The following is a 15905-nucleotide window of genomic DNA, read 5'->3' as shown; positions in this document are numbered from 1 at the left end:
GCCTCAATTTTGCAGTTATAGATTCTTTTTTAAATAATTGCAATTCCTCCACCATTTTTCAGAGGTCTATTTATACCTAATAGAGCAAAATTCTGTGGTAGTGCCACAATCACATCTGGTATGGACCTGTTGTGGAGCCAGGTCTGTGTTAAAAAACCACATCTGGATCCATGTCAACTAGGAAGTGAAATGGGTGCAACTGGTGTTTGGGAAGGGAGCGACAATTGAGACTAAAACAGCGGAAAACCCTAGATGAATGTGAGCCTGAATTGTCAACTCTGGAAAGGTGGGAAGTCTCTCCTTCGAAAGAAGGGTGGGGGCCAGGCTGGGAATAAGCTGGGAAGATATTATCAAATAAACAATGAGAGCAGAACTGATGCTGGCATCAGGGGCAAGAACCTGACAAACATCATTAGGGTGAATTTAAAACTCCTAAGATCTTGAGAGAAGAAAGTGAGTTGAGGCTGCAAGCAAAAATGAGCAGGGATTCTGGCCTCTGGTCCAGGCCGGACGCGGACGGGTGCATATGGGCTGGCCTTAGGCACGCCTTCGGCGCACCAGTGGCGCACCCGCCATGGCATGGGTTTAAATAGGAAAAACCCAGAAATGCTGTGAAACGCGAGTTTGGCTGGGTCGGGAATGTCCTCCACCCAATCGGCACACAGCAGCGGCGAAACAGGGTGGAACCAGGATGAAAGAGAAATTCCTCAGCGTGTGGAGGTGAGAGCCCATCAAGTAAAAATACAAAAGTAAATGGTAATTAGCCACCAGTTAAAAAGTTAAAAAGACAACGTCATAAAATCAAACAATGGGATAGCGTACAGCAACAGCGCAACTGACCTCACTCATGTTATTGGATGCAAGATCCTTTAGGCAAAATACAGGAACTAAGAAGCTGCTTGGTTGTTATCCAGGGTTCTAGACTGACCAGTAGAATGTTTCAAACGCACTTTTCTTACATAATTGAAAATATTTAGCAATCCTATTATAGAGAACACACAGAGAAAAATGAATAGCTATTTTGTGGCTAACATTCTTGAAAAGTAAAATTGTTTTGAGGCATGCAAAATACATATGAAATTGTGGCAGAAGCTATACAGAAAGAGTGTGCGAGAAACATATTTAAGGGACTGGTCTCAGAATGAAAGAGAAGGAGGGTTATTTATTTATAAAGCATGAAAAGCAAGTGTGGATGAAATTTTTTATAGCCAACGCATCAAGAATTCTGTTAAGGACACGAAGGTGAGGAATATGCTTCTCATTTCTTTACTACTAATTTCAGCAGCCAATCTCAATAAAGTAAAACACAATCTACATTATCCATGTTTCCCTGTACCTCCCATGTCACATGCTCCAATCATATATGAGCTACCCATGTAACTGTGGAAGTCACCATTTTGTGCCTCTTTCTTTGTTAGATTAGTCCATAAGAACAGAATATTCCAAAGGGAAACAGGGTAAAAGTCACCAAATATCCATACAGCCCAACGTGGACTCAAAACTTCCAGTTGATCCAACAGGGATGTATAGCCTCAACCACAGCCCGTGACTGAACTCTGCAATTGGATTAAAATTGCAGCGAGTCAACATGCCATATATAACTCCTCTCAAAGGAAAGAATTCCAAAGCAGAGTGCACCTCACAGCTGTTCTGGGAGTTTCCTGAAATAGAGAGAGATCCCCAAAGTAAAATCTGGCATCATAAATATAAAGCATAGACTATTGCCAAAAATCACCAGGTGGGAGAAATAAGACAGAAACAACTCAATTTTGTATCAACATTAGCTATAACAATACACTTTTAACAATTGAATTATAGTTCAAAATCAATTGCATCTAAAGGGTGAGCCACGCCTCCGTATACTTAATAGAATTAGAAATTCTTGATGCGTCATCTAGACATAATTTCATTCTATGTCAGGACCGGAGGCTCCGATTATGCTAGTTTAAAGTCATGTTACCACCACAGATGCCACATCTACAATAGGTTTATAATAGTACTTCTTACATGTAGATTCAGAGATCCAGTCTGCCGCTCTTATGATGTCTTCTACATGAGAGCCGAGTGCATATGATTTGGATGCCATGGCTCCTCTGGCAGAATGCGCCACAAAGACAGAAATGTTGACGCCTGCTTCTGCCAGTAGTCATTTCATCCACCTGGCTGAGGTAGCTGCAAACACTGTTTTTTTAGGGTTTTTGTAAGGCAATAAGTAGTTGTCCTCCAGCCTCCTATCTCATATCACAAGTAGTGATTTCATAATCCTTTAAGTATTGCACCACACTTAATTTACTACTGTTTGAGCAACTTGGATAGGTTACCAACATGGAAATAGATTTGGTGCGGCGTGTGATAATACAGAAAACGCCATCTGGAGAAGTGTGGCTCAATGGTTAGAGCGGCAGACCCTGATGCAGAGACCTGGCCCGGACCAGGGTTCAATTCCTGCCTCGGCGGGTCTTGGGCTCAATTTCCCCAGACCTGATAATTCTCGCCTCGGTGCCTATTCTAATCATGGGTCACACTCTGCAACTCTGGGCAATAGCTTGCTTAATCTCCACAATAGCCCCAACAGCGCTAGGATGCCGGGCTTCACCTTGGGGGTGCCCAGGAGTGGGCACTTCACAGGGAAAGGCCAGGAAGGGTTACACGGCGGTATGTGCACAGCGCCTGAGAGACCCTTTTGGGGGTGTGCGGAGCACTATATAAATGCACTACATTTACATATGGAGAGAATACTATATCTGATAGATCCAATACTCGTAGGTCCAATACACTTTTATAGGAAATCAGACATAATAACATTGTGAGCTTGGCCCGAAAGCTGTTTGCACGACAAGTATTTGTTTGCAGGCCATTGCTCCAAGAATTTGAGAACAACATTCACGCCCCAAATGGGTGTATACTTGGGTCTCGGAGGGTTAACCATACGGATAACTTTCATCCATTTGCAGACTAGAGGGTGTTCATCTAATAGTTTACCCTCTACTGGGAGGTGTCCTGTGGAGATTGCCGATCTTAAGTTATGAACTGTTTGGTATGCTAAACCTGAAGATGCTAGTTCTGATAGAAATGTTATTACTATACAATGTTGTGCCCCCACGGGATCAACACTCCATGTGTTGCAGCAAGCACACTATCTCCTCCGAGCTAAAGAATATCTTTTATGGGTGGTATCTGGCCAGGCCTGCCTGATGAAGGATGCAGCTTGTTGTGAAATGCCTTGGGTATGCCAGTTTTGCGTGAAACCATCCAAGCCACCAGCTCGAGTTGACCTGGTAGATTCAATGGGTGAGGAATACCTTCCAGGTCTAGGAGGAGATCCGACTGAACTGGGAGCAGAACTGGAGGCGCACTCTCTAGAGTTAGAGCTACTGAGAACCAAGGTTGCGCTCTCCAGTAAGGTGTTACCAAAATGAATTCTGCTCCTTGTCAACTGATCTGTGACAGGATACAGGGAATCAGCAGGAATGGGGGAAAGGTATAGCCTCTGAACTGATCCTAGTCCTGGATAAATGCATCTTCCACCTGGGCTTCTGGATCTGGGCGCAAGCTCAAAAAATGTGTCAGATGCCGATTGGGTCATGATGCGAACAGATCTATTTCACACGGGCCCCACAATCTGTTCAGAGCTTGGAAAACTGAGTGATTCAGTTTCCAGTCGCTGAAATCTTGTAAGTGTCTGGAGTTCCAGTAGGCTATGGTGTTCCTCTTGCGTGGTAGGTGCTCCACTATGAGGGAGATGCAATGATCGAGTCAGAAGGGACTGAAGTCCTTGGCAATCTCATCTTGTTGACGTAGTGGACTGCTGAGATGTTGTCCATTCTCAGTAAGATATAATAGTCTGTCTTTATCGGGGAGAGACTTCTGATAGCGAAAGAGCCTGCCAGGAGTTCCAGGCAATTTATGAGGAGCCTGAGCTCCGTCTCCGACCACCACTTCCCTGTCGACATCGTCCCGCACCTCACTCCCCAACCCAACCGGCTGGCATCCAATTTGATCCCTATTTCTGGCGAGGTGCCGAAAATGGCTCGACCATTCTAGGATTCCATGTGGTCCAACCACCATGTTATCTCTGTTCTGGCTTTGCCCATCAGTAGGACTTGTTCTGTGTAAGATAGACCGTTCCATAAGTGTTGGATTTTTAATATCTGAAGGGGTTCTGTAATGGAGGGGACTGGAAATATGGCTTGTATCGATGAGGCCAGGAGTCTCATGATTCTGGCAATCTACCTCAATGATACAGTCTATTTGCACAACGCAGACCTCAATTCCCTCTTGATATTGCAAATCTTTTGGGTTGGAAGGAGCAATTGTGTTCGGGCTGATTCTATCTGGAAACCCAGAAATGCCATTTGCTGGACTGGCGATAGGAATGACTTCTGGGAGTTGATCAGGAATCCCAGCCTCTGAAGAAGTTGTATAGTCCATGATAGATGAGTCCTGAGTGTCTGATGGTCCTGGGCAATCAACAGGAGGTTGTCTAGTCAATTAGACATACTCCTCAAGCCCTCAGTGCGTCTACGACTGGTCTCATCAATTTAGTGAAACACCACAGGCCTATGCGAGACCGAATGGAAGGGATTTGAATTCTATGCACTGTTCTCGTCATATGAACTGTAGAAACCATCTGTAAGGTGGGAATATGGGGAAAGAGAGGTAGGCATCCTCCAGGATCAGACGGACCATCCAGTCGCATTCCTGTAGAATATCTCTTAGCAAGAGAATTTCTTCCATTTTGAAATGTCTGTACATTATCCAGACATTTAAATTTTTTAGGTTTAGGACTAGTAGTGACCTCTGCCCTTATTTTCGAACAGAAAGATGGGTCCCATGAACCCTTTGGGGTGTGGAGTTGTCAGGCATATTGCCCCTTTGTCTAGGAGAGTTTGAATATAAAAACTTGTTGTGTTTGGAAAAAATACATTTGTCTTCGGGGGCTAGACTGAGTTGGAGATTCGTAAAATTCCAGTTTGAAGCCCTGATTGGTCTCCAGTACACATGGGTCCATGGATATGCATTTACAATTGTGGTGAATAGCGACACTCTTCCTCCCAATATCACTTCCGAGAAGGGAATAACTCATACCAGTATATCTTGTGTTCTGAAATGCATTCTATTGTCTGTGTCTGGATCTGTGGCAGAATCTGGGGTGGCCACCTCTGGGTTGAGTGTGATAGAATGTGGGATCTGGTTGGTCTCCATACCAACCACCTTTGCCGTAGGCATAGTAGCTTTGTTGAGAGCTTTGGTGGGTTCCACAGCCTGGCGCACCCTCCATGGCACCCGGCCCTGACAAAAAGGCCTCTCCAGAATACTCTTTTTAGCAACATTTGGACCTTGTATATAGTCGAGTAGGTGGCACAAAATCTAGACAGTTCCTTAACAGAGGAGCCCCTGAATAATAGGCTGCCGGTCATTGGGCTGGCTTACGAATTGGATAGATCATTCAGTTTAGGATCTATTGTCATCAGGATAGATCTCTGGCGCTCTGTAGACATGGTGCAGTTGGTGTTTCCTAACATGCAGACTGCTCACTGAGCCCAGCCAATCAGATCGTCAGTACTTACTGGGGAGTTGGACTCTTTGACTTAGTATGCTAAGTCTAAGATCTTAGTCAAGATTCCTGTCAGGTCAAGTAGTTTATCTTGGCACATCCGACATGAGCGATCCAGGCACTTTTTTTGATCCCTTGCGTATTTTTTCATAAAAGTGACCATGATAGGATCTACCTCTGGTGTGTCTGCAACCTTACCCGCCAGGTCTGGGCGGGGGCACTCCATGTGGAGGCCTGCACGTACCTCTTTATCAAAGCTCTGCCATAGATGGGTATGAAGGTATTCCGCAACCCCTGGAGGGGGAACCCACCCTACCGGAGGGAGCCCACCCTCATGCGACAAACTGGCTGCTTTCTTCACTGAGAAATCAAGGCTTAAAAACATTGAACTCGCCTCCAAGAAGGAGCTTCTGCCATCTAGGTCTGTTCCACCCCTTGACCTTTTAGAAAACCGCAAACCTATCAGTCTGATCACCAACAACAATGCATCATGGGGCACCTTTACCCCTTTCAGTGAAAAAGACATCAACAAGATTCTTCGGAATATCAACCCTTCTAACCATTTCAGCGGCCCCCGGCCCTCTTCAAAGAAATCAAGAAAGTTCTCATCCCTACCTGGACAAGGATTGTAAATGCTTCACTGTCACAAAGCATGATCCCAGATTGTCTAAAAGCAGCTCAGGTATCAACGATACAAAAAAAAACTAACGCAGATAAAGCTGACCTCAATAACTTCCGCTCTATCTCCAACATACCCACCCTAGCCAAACTCCCAAGAAAAATGCGTACAATCCCAACTTTGTGCTCACATTGAGAATTTCAAACTCCTGAACCAGCATCAATCTGGATTTCGGAAGGGGCACAGCACTAAATCGGCTCTCACTCACGTTCTGGATGACATTTTAAAAATGCTTGACCAAAATGAATCCTGCCTCCTAATCCTCCTCGACCTGTTCTCCGCATTCGACACGGTCAAGCACGACAACTTCCTATCCATTCTGAAGAACAGGATGGGCTTCTCTGGTAGGGCATTACAATAGTTCTCGTCCTTCCTCCACCATAGATCACAAAGAGTTAAGGCAAACCACTCCCTCTCCCAGACCTCCCCAGTTCTCATGGGTGTACCGCAAGGGTCCTCCCTATCTCTTATACTCTTCAAACTTTTCCTGGAACCATTAGCAAACTCACTAAATTTCATGAACATTTTCTTATATATGTATGGGGACGATACACAACTCTATTTGAAAATCTCCCCCCGGATAACATCATCTCACTCGACTCTACCGTATCGTCTACTCAAAATTGGTTAACTGAGAACCATCTCCTACTCAACATCTCAAAAACTGAATTCCTTCGCATCTCTCCTCCGAACCACATCCCCAAAGTAGACCTTTGGATGAATCACCTCACGGCTTTCAACTGCACTCCCCTCATTATAGACTCAGCCAAATCTCTCAGAATCACCCTGGACAAGCACCTGAACATGAATAATCATATCAGCAACATGCGTAGAGGAACAAATCACTTGATGAGGACACTTAGAAATATCAAACCATTCCTTCCACAAACCGATTTCAAGCAGGTGGGTCAAACGCTCGTCTTACCAAAATCAGACTATGGCAGCGCTATGCTCTGTGTCCTTCCCAAATACACCATGGCTCCACTAAGGGAGCCATGAATGTGGAGGCCAGACAGGTTACTGGTACCAAACGAAATGTGCACATATCCCCAGTCCTAAAATCTCTGAAGTGGTTGCCCTACGAAGCTTGAATCCAGTTCAAGATTGTCGCTCTGGCACACCAAGCACTACACTTCAAAACTCCCAGGTACCTAGCGCAAAAACTTGAATTATCCTGCGGGGGAGAGCCTCAAGAAGCACTAACACTTTCCTCTTGAAACCTCGAATCTTTAGGAAAATGAGAACTTGCCTGCGAACCTTCTCCGGTGCCGCCCCAAAGATATGGAACTCTCTGCCACCGTATATACGCAGAATCTCCCTAACGGTTACTTTCAAACGGGAAGTCAAAAGATTCTTAATGAGCACATTCCTACCTTAATTGGGTTAGGGTCACCTGCACTAGGTCATTGATCCTACAACCATTGGACCATCTTTGGATGATGCTCTTCTTAATCTCATAGTGTGCCCCCCGTTTAGTCCGCTATGTACCTGCTTACTGTATTATGTTACTTTGACCTATTCTTCTTGTAATTATGTGATTTTTTTTGCTTTTATTCCTACTTAAGGTCAATATTGTATGTATTACCCTCCTTCCATCCTTCTGGTAAAGCGCTCAGATATCCTCCAGGATACTGTTCGCGCTATATAAAACTTCATAAATAAATAAATTTACTCCCTGGGGTGAATTACTTCGGTGGGCTCGAATTGGAGCACCCGAGGGGTATGGACTGGAGACCATTTCCTCTTTCTGGGTCTTGTCTTCTCACCCTCATCACTGTCCTCAGTGTGGGAAGAGCAGTCTGAGTCTAGGGCCTCTGCAGACTGTGAGCTGTGAGACTGAGAGGACTCTCCCTGTGGGTTGGCGCTATAATAGTGTTCAGTCTGTCTCTTGCGCCTTAGCTTTTCAAAAGCCTCTCTGTGTACCTCTGGCTGTGATTTACTCTTGACTTTGTTCTTTTTTGATGGGCCCACCGCATTGTTGGCCGGAGGAAGTTGGGGTTGCCAGCCTTGTTGGCATGCAAACTCACACAGCTGCCCCGTGAAGGGACCTAGTGCCCGTACCAGGGGCTTAATCACAGATCGCTGTACACTGCATTCCAGTGCATCCACAAAATCCAGCTCTAGCTGGTCATCCCCTTCTTCACGGTAGTTGATTGCCGCCACCATATAGGGCTCCCATTGTGCTATTCTCTCTGCATGCACACACAATTTACTGGGAGTTGAGAGAGTAAGGGGAGGAGTGGAAAAAACCCTGCCAGGCCAAGGATTGTGCCTTAATTTAAATGTGAAGGGAGCTGCCTGCACCAAAAAAACCCACTCTATTTCAGAGCCTATGCAAATGTATATAGCCCTGCACACACTTGTGAGAAAGGGCTCAGGGGGAGCATTCACCCCTGCCACCACATACAGAGCTGGGTCACGTTATATGTAGAAAAAGCCAGCAAACGCTCTGATCAATATCCCTGAGCATCGCATTCGATTTCTGCACATGCGTGTTGTGTGGTCCTTGTTCACAAGTAAAAGATGCTGCGCACATCAGCGAGACGTGCGCTGTTCTCTCCCCGCTTCACTGAGGCAGCAAGCAGCGTCGGAGTCCGACCGCCGTAAGTGTTCAAAAAATGAAGGCAGAGTCCCAGAGCTGTAGCGCACGCAGTGGGTGATTGGTAACCTTACCACTCCTGCCCTCATAGAACCGCAACACGTAGAAAGCATGACATTCACAGCAAATAGATGTATGAAATACCTATAATTACGGCATAACAAGCATATAGAAAAGAAGCATTCTACGCAATAGAGATATGAGATATCTATAATTATGGCAGTACAAGCATAAATAATTAAACTGCACTTATCTGGCTGTGAAGCAGCAAAGAAAGAGGACACACAATGGTGACGTGTACAGTTATATGGGTAGCTCATATATAATAGGAGCATGTGACATGGGAGGTACAGGGAAACATGGGTTATGTAGTTTGTATTTTACTTTATTGTTAATGGCTGCTGAAATTAGTAGTAAAGAAATGAGAAGCATAATCAGAGCCTCCGGTCATGACATAGAATTTGTGGCATTTAAAAACAAAATGACATAAAAATAGAAGAGGGATGGCAACACTCCTTCCATGACAAAATGGCTTTGGGCCAAAATATTCTTTTAGGACAATAGATGGTACAGTGGTACCTTTTAGTGAGTATGAGAGCTTTTCAACAAATGTTCAAACCCCAGCTGGGAAAATTCGATTTTTATATTCTTTTCTATTTTTTTCTATTTTACCCAAATGAAAAATGTCACTATGTAAATCACCCCTATCAGTGTCTGTGAGATCTGTGGCCTTTTTAGTCAAGCCAGTGCATGTCAGACATTTGCTCAGGCCTACCACGTGGGATCCCTAGCAGTTCTACATCCACCACCGCTCCGCTCCTCTGGTGCTGCCCTGGGGAGTCTCCAGGCCCTGTTCCAGGGCTTGTAGCAGGACACTCTAGGTCTCTGTACACTACCGTTTGGTCAGTGCTGTCGGCTGGGTTTCCCTCTCTGCTCCGCAACATCGTCATGGCCGCAGCCATCTAGGTTCACCTTCCGGCTATGGTCAGATTTTGTTATTCCCACGTTTTTGGTCTTTGGGACGGGTTTCTCCGTCTCCAAGACGTACCTCACCCTCTGTATGATTATGAGGGCGCGCTGCAGAATCTGTCCCGTTCAGGGGGTCAGGATGGCATTCAATGGCGGCTGGCTGACAGGAGCTTGCACGCTGAGCTGTTCACTCCATAGGCGCCAAGCCACATCCCTCTAGGGAAATTCCATTTTTATATTCTTTTTCATTTTTTCTATTTTACTCAAATGAAAGATGCCATTTTGTAAATCACCCCTAGCAGTGTCTGGGAGATTTGTGTCCTTTTTAGTCAAGCCAGTGCATGTCAGACCTTTGTGACATGCTGTGGCATGTGGAAAGGGGGCAAGGGTTTCTATGAAAGAAATCCCTTAATTTGTGGAATGAGACTTTGGGAATGGTTGTGTAAGAAAACTAATTGCATGGGCCGAGTACCAGGGTGAGAGGAAGGAATTGCTCTTTGTTTATAATTAACGAAAATCAAGTGTAGATTTGTGGCATGTAAAAAGAAAAATGGCATGGAAACAAAAGAAGGACATCACCCTTTTTCCAAGACACAAAGGCTTTGGGCAGTCAGGACCTAGCCAGAACAGATGGTACAGTGGTAGGTGACAAGGGTTATGAATGCTTTTTGACAAGGGTTCAAACCCCAGCTGGGGAAAAATCGATTTTTCGATTCTTTTCTATTTTTTTTTCTATTTTACGCAAATGAAAGATGCCCTTTTGTAAATCACCCCTAGCAGTGTCTGGGAGATTTGTGTCCTTTTTAGGCAAGCCAGTGCATGTCAGACATTTGTGACATGCACTGGCACGTGGAAGGGGGGCAAGGTTTGCTATGAAAGAAATCCCTTAATTTGCGGAATGAGACTTTGGGAATGGTTGTGTAAGAAAACTAATTGCATGGGCCGAGTGCCAGGGTGAGAGGAAGGAATTGCTCTTTGTTTATAAATAACGAAAATCAAGAGTAGATTTGTGGCATGTAAAAAGAAAAACGGCATGGAAACCGAAGAAGGACATCACCCTTTTTCCAAGACACTAAGGCTTTGGGCAGTGAAAATCTAGCTAGAACAGATGGTACAGTGGTAGGTGACAAAGGCTATGAATGCTTTTTGACAAGGGTTCAAACCCCAGCTGGGGAAAATCGATTTTTATATTCTTTTCTATTTTTTTTTCTATTTTACCCAAATGAAAGATGCCCTTTTGTAAATCACCCCTAGCAGTGTTTTGGGTGATTTGTGTCCTTTTTAGTCAAGCCAGTGCATGTCAGACATTTGTGACATGCTGTGGCACGTGGAAGTGGGGCAAGGTTTGCTATGAAAGAAATCCCTTAATTTGTGGAATGAGACTTTGGGAATGGTTGTGTAAGAAAACTAATTGCATGGGCTGAGTGCCAGGGTGAGAGGAAGGAAGGGCTCTTTGTTTATAAATAACGAAAATCAAGTGTAGATTTGTGGCATGTAAAAAGAAAAACGGCATGGAAACCGAAGAAGGACATCACCCTTTTTCCAAGACACAAAGGATTTGGGCAGTAAACATCTAACCAGAATAGATGGTACAGTGGTAGGTGACAAGTGCTATGAATGCTTTTTGACAAGGGTTCAAACCCCAGCTGGGGAAAATCGATTTTTATATTCTTTACTATTTTTTTTTCTATTTTACCCAAATGAAAGATGCCCTGGGGGGCGTGGCCAACCGGGCAGCGAGATGGCCGCTCTGTGAGTGAGCTCCGCCGGCTGCACTCAGTAATCCTGTAAAAATCCTGTACCGGACACACACTGCGTTCCGTTCTGCATACCAGTTGGCGGCGGACGCCCCGGTGCCTCATCGAGCAGACTCTGGCGGGGGCCGGACGAGAGGGAGCTGAGTTATGTGCCTGGACGCCCGGGCCGAGTCTTCATAGAGTCGGCGGCCCGCCGCCTTGGAGCCCGAGGCGGGAGTGTGCGGCTACTGTGGCCCGCGGGAGGCGAGACCTGAGGGCAGGCGCCGGAGCGCGACTCACCAGCCGAGCTGCGTATGCGGAGCACCCCGGACCAGCACTGGCGGGCCACTAGAGTGCTACACCCATCCAACGCGGGTGCGGACATCGGAGATTTCCAGCGGGCCTAATCTGGTGGAGCCCTGCAGGCGAGGCCGCCATTTTAAGTGGGAGCTTGGAGGTTGGATGGCGGCTGCACGCGGAGGCGATCTACCCTGTCGGGCCTAGGAACGGCCCCGAAATGAAGCACACGCACAGCGGGGAAAGCCGGTAAAGCGCTGTTGTGGACCCGGACAGACGGTTGCCGCAGGCGGGTGCCTTCCCGAGATCTGCGACCTGACGGTGAGAGCGGGGGGCGCGGGTGCAGCATTCCCCCTGGCTTAGCGACTGGCTGTGGGGAGCGGCGCATGTGTGGGGGGACCGCGCGGTGCCCATCCCCGCCCCGCCGTGGGTGAGATCGAGTCCCCTCTGTAACATGCTCCTGTTAGCCGCCTGGGCTGGGCATACTGTTGATCTCTGCTGACTGTGCTCCGTCTGCCCTATCGTTGGAGACATCACTGGTGTACCCGCCATGACAGACGAGCGTCTTTGATACCTACGGTACATTGGCCGGGGGCGATGCCTTGCGAACGCCTAACATAGGCGGGACGACACGGAGGCACCCCTGATTCCCTCCTGAGAACGGCACCTACGCCATGTAGCGCGAGTGCTGTGCGGCGCAGCATCATTCTACTGGATGCGGGAGACACGGCAGGCATATACATCAACTGCAGGCTGGCCGAAGTTGCGGACACGAATGCGAGTTGTATGACCAGGGAGCAGCGGGGCTGGGACACGGGCCTCAAGGGGCGCCTGTGTGCGGGTGCTCCGGGGACGGCGCTGCGATACTGCACACTGATAATTGATCCTGCAGCGACGCGGACGTGGCTGACCTGCCGTGGCACACAGAGTCGAGCCTGTGGCACTGGGTGCTGAGTCATCTGCATCTTATTGACCGGGCCTGGTGGCTGAGAGAGGGGGCGACCTGCCGCTGCCACACATCCCATTGAGGGGCCTAGTGCCACCGAGATAGGCGACACTCGAGCTTGGGTGCACAGCTGGAACTAAAGTGTAATCCGGCCAGTGGGCACGCCTGAGGCGCCGCGATGGGGGGGGAAAAACGATGCCAGGCAGCCCAAACTCACTTTTGACCACAAGCGCCATGCCAAACAACACGCGGCGGAACTGGAGTCGGCGGAGTCCTCCTCGCAGGGCACGGACTCGGATGTTGGAGGTCCGATCGAGCCTCAAGAGCATCGATACCAAGCTGGACGCCATGTCCTCACAACTGGAATCGGTAAAAAAGCAGGTGGACACTCACAAAACCAGACTGGACTGCCTGGAAAACAGACACACCGAGTGCTGCGAGTTCCAACAAGATACCAAAAGAACTCTTACCGCTGTCGAGAAGGAGCTGGAGTTCCTCCGGGCTAAGACATGATTTGGAAGCCCGCTCTCGTCGATCCAACATCCGCATAACAGGCATTCCGGAGACAACGAACACTGGCAAAATGGAGGTGTATGTGTCCGACCTGCTTCACGAACTCTTTGACCCTGGGCTCTCACAGGTCTTCACGGTCGAAAGGGCGCACAGATCGCTTGGGAAGAAGCCACCGGTGGGAGCGGCGCCGCGCCCCATTCTTGTTAAGATTCTGAATTTCCAGGACAGAGACCTTATCTTGCGCCTAGCCCGAGAGAAAGGAAAGATAACGCACAGGGGCAAAAGCATCTCCCTCTACCCTGACTTTACGCCTCTGGTGCAGGCCGCCCGGAAAGAATTCTTGCCTGCCAAAAAGCTGTTAATTCAAGCAGGCGTTCAGTACTTACTGCTCTATCCTGCAAAATTGAGGGTGTCGCATGAAGGCACCACACATCATTTCACAGACGCCAAATCGGCGCTGAAGTTTGCAAAACATATCGGGAGTGCTGGGGTGAGAAGGAAGTCACCAAGAGTAGAGGAAGGAGACGGACATCTGAGTGACAATGACTGATCACACTGTGAATGTGTGGTGTGCAATATACCCATAGGCTGTATCCCTCGGATGGTCAACTCGAGACTCCCTTCAACTCACAGTTGCCCATACGGCCTGTTTTTGATTCCGGGTGGGCGCGGAGATGATGCTGCTGTTCTTGGTGATCTGTTGCTGGACTAGGTTAACAGTGTGAGGCTCTGCCGGGGTGCGGGTTGTGGACTGGGTGTAATGACCAACGCTGATGCTGTGAATGGACTGTTATAGTGCAGCCACCCTGTGCAAACGGGGGTGTACGCTAGGAGCACCACGCCCCCATGGGGTGTCTCCCACTGTTTTTGTGTTTAGGGTGCCAACACGCTATGCGTGTATTTGGAGGGGATTTGCCACAACCTGATTGGGGGTTGGTGCGGGTAGGGGGTGGGGGGGAGTTGAGAAGTTTCAAGTTACTCATGTATTGGTACGATGGAAATGGTTTCTTACAACGAGTCAGGGTTACGCTTTATCCTTGCACAGGGTACACATCCCAGTTGGTGGACACTATGATGTACAGCAGCACTGTACATACTACGTGGAGCGGGAGGTGTGATGATGGGCGCTAGGATATTGACAAGGAACATTAGAGGTCTCGGGGACTACAAAAAGGCTAGATTAATGCATGGGTTCCTCTCCAGACATAAGGTAGATATATGCTTCCTCCAGGAAACGCATATTAACTCCGTTCCATCGCCTAGATTGAAACACTCACGGTGGGCACGGGTATACTCCGCCATTTATTCTAACTACGCTAGAGGGGTGGCGATCCTCATTCGCAGTGGGCTGGACTGGACAGAACACCGCACTATATTGGACAAAGAGGGTAGATACGTTATAACACATGGCACACTCCAGGGGAGACCACTGGTGCTGGTGGCCGTATACGGCCCTAATGTAGATGACCCAGAATTCTTCAGAGCTGTATGGGCCCAGATCACGCTACTGGATTGTTCGACAGTTATCCTGGGTGGGGACTTCAATGTGGTGCTCAATGATGCGTTGGATCGTAGAGGCGCTGGGGGACCCACGCACACTAGAGCCCATCAGGCTATCTTAGATATTATGGAAGAGGGCCTGTTGGCGGATGTGTGGAGATCCAGACACCCCAATGTCACTGTGGGGACATGCATAACGAGTCAACATGCAGCTTGGTCTCACCTGGACTATTGGCTGGTGTCGCCAGATGTGGCTTCCTGGGTGGTGGGGGTGGACATTCAGGCCAGGTCGCTCTCAGATCACGCCCCCTGCTTATTGGAGATAAAAGTGCCAGATGCCCCTACACGCGCTTTCTCCTGGCGGTTACCCCCTCATGCGCTTACCGACTCCGCCTTCACTGAAGAGATCAGGGCAGACATTGAGAAATATTTTGCAGACAACGCGGGGTCAGTGTCCACCGAGGCCGTCCTGTGGGACGCGTTTAAGGTGGTGATCCGTGGCCAGTGCATCTCGAGACAGGCGGGTGTCCTAAAAGCACTCCGCCAGACCCTCGGCAAATTGGAGAGGGAGCTACAAGAGTTAGACGTGCACTTCTGCAATGATCCTTCACCCGAATTGGCGGTACAGATGAAGGCCAAACTGCTGACATTCAGCGAAGAGGCACAGCGCGAGGTGATATTCCTGGGCAAGCATGCAGAGGCGCGTACATACGGGGAGGGGGACAGACCGAGCAGAACCCTAGCGAGGCTCCTATCTCCACGCGCACAATCAAACTATATTCACTCCATTAGAAGCAAAGAGGGGACACTCATTGTTGGACAGGAAGCGGTTCTTAACACATTTACAGAATTTTACTCGACTCTATATACCTCAAGACAGGCTACCGCTCCGGAATCCCTAGAAGGTTTCCTGGACTCAATAGCCATAGTATGGTTTAACGATTTCCATCGCCGGTATATGGATGCCCCATTTACTGCCAAGGATATAGCTCAGGTAATAATGAGTATGCCCGCAAACAAGGCCCCGGGTCCGGATGGTCTGACGACGGCCTTTTATAAGGCCTATGTTGAAGAACTGGCCCCCAGACTTCATTCTGTCTTTGCCGAGG

The 15905-nt window shown here is 48.0% G+C and overlaps 1 protein-coding gene and 1 pseudogene across 1 annotated transcript in view; both read right to left on the bottom strand.

Moving 5' to 3' along the window:
• LOC146870059 (uncharacterized) overlaps nucleotides 1–15905 on the bottom strand; it is a 313115-nt gene that overhangs the window by 61793 nt on the left and 235417 nt on the right. The gene's annotated exons all lie outside the window — the stretch shown is intronic.
• Nucleotides 5117–5942, bottom strand: LOC146870060 (uncharacterized; annotated as a pseudogene).

Source organism: Triturus cristatus, chromosome 1_1 (assembly GCF_964204655.1).
Source record: "Triturus cristatus chromosome 1_1, aTriCri1.1, whole genome shotgun sequence".
NCBI lineage: Eukaryota > Metazoa > Chordata > Amphibia > Caudata > Salamandridae > Triturus > Triturus cristatus.
Note: the sequence above shows the minus strand (reverse complement) of the source record. Positions and strands in the feature narration are given on the sequence as shown.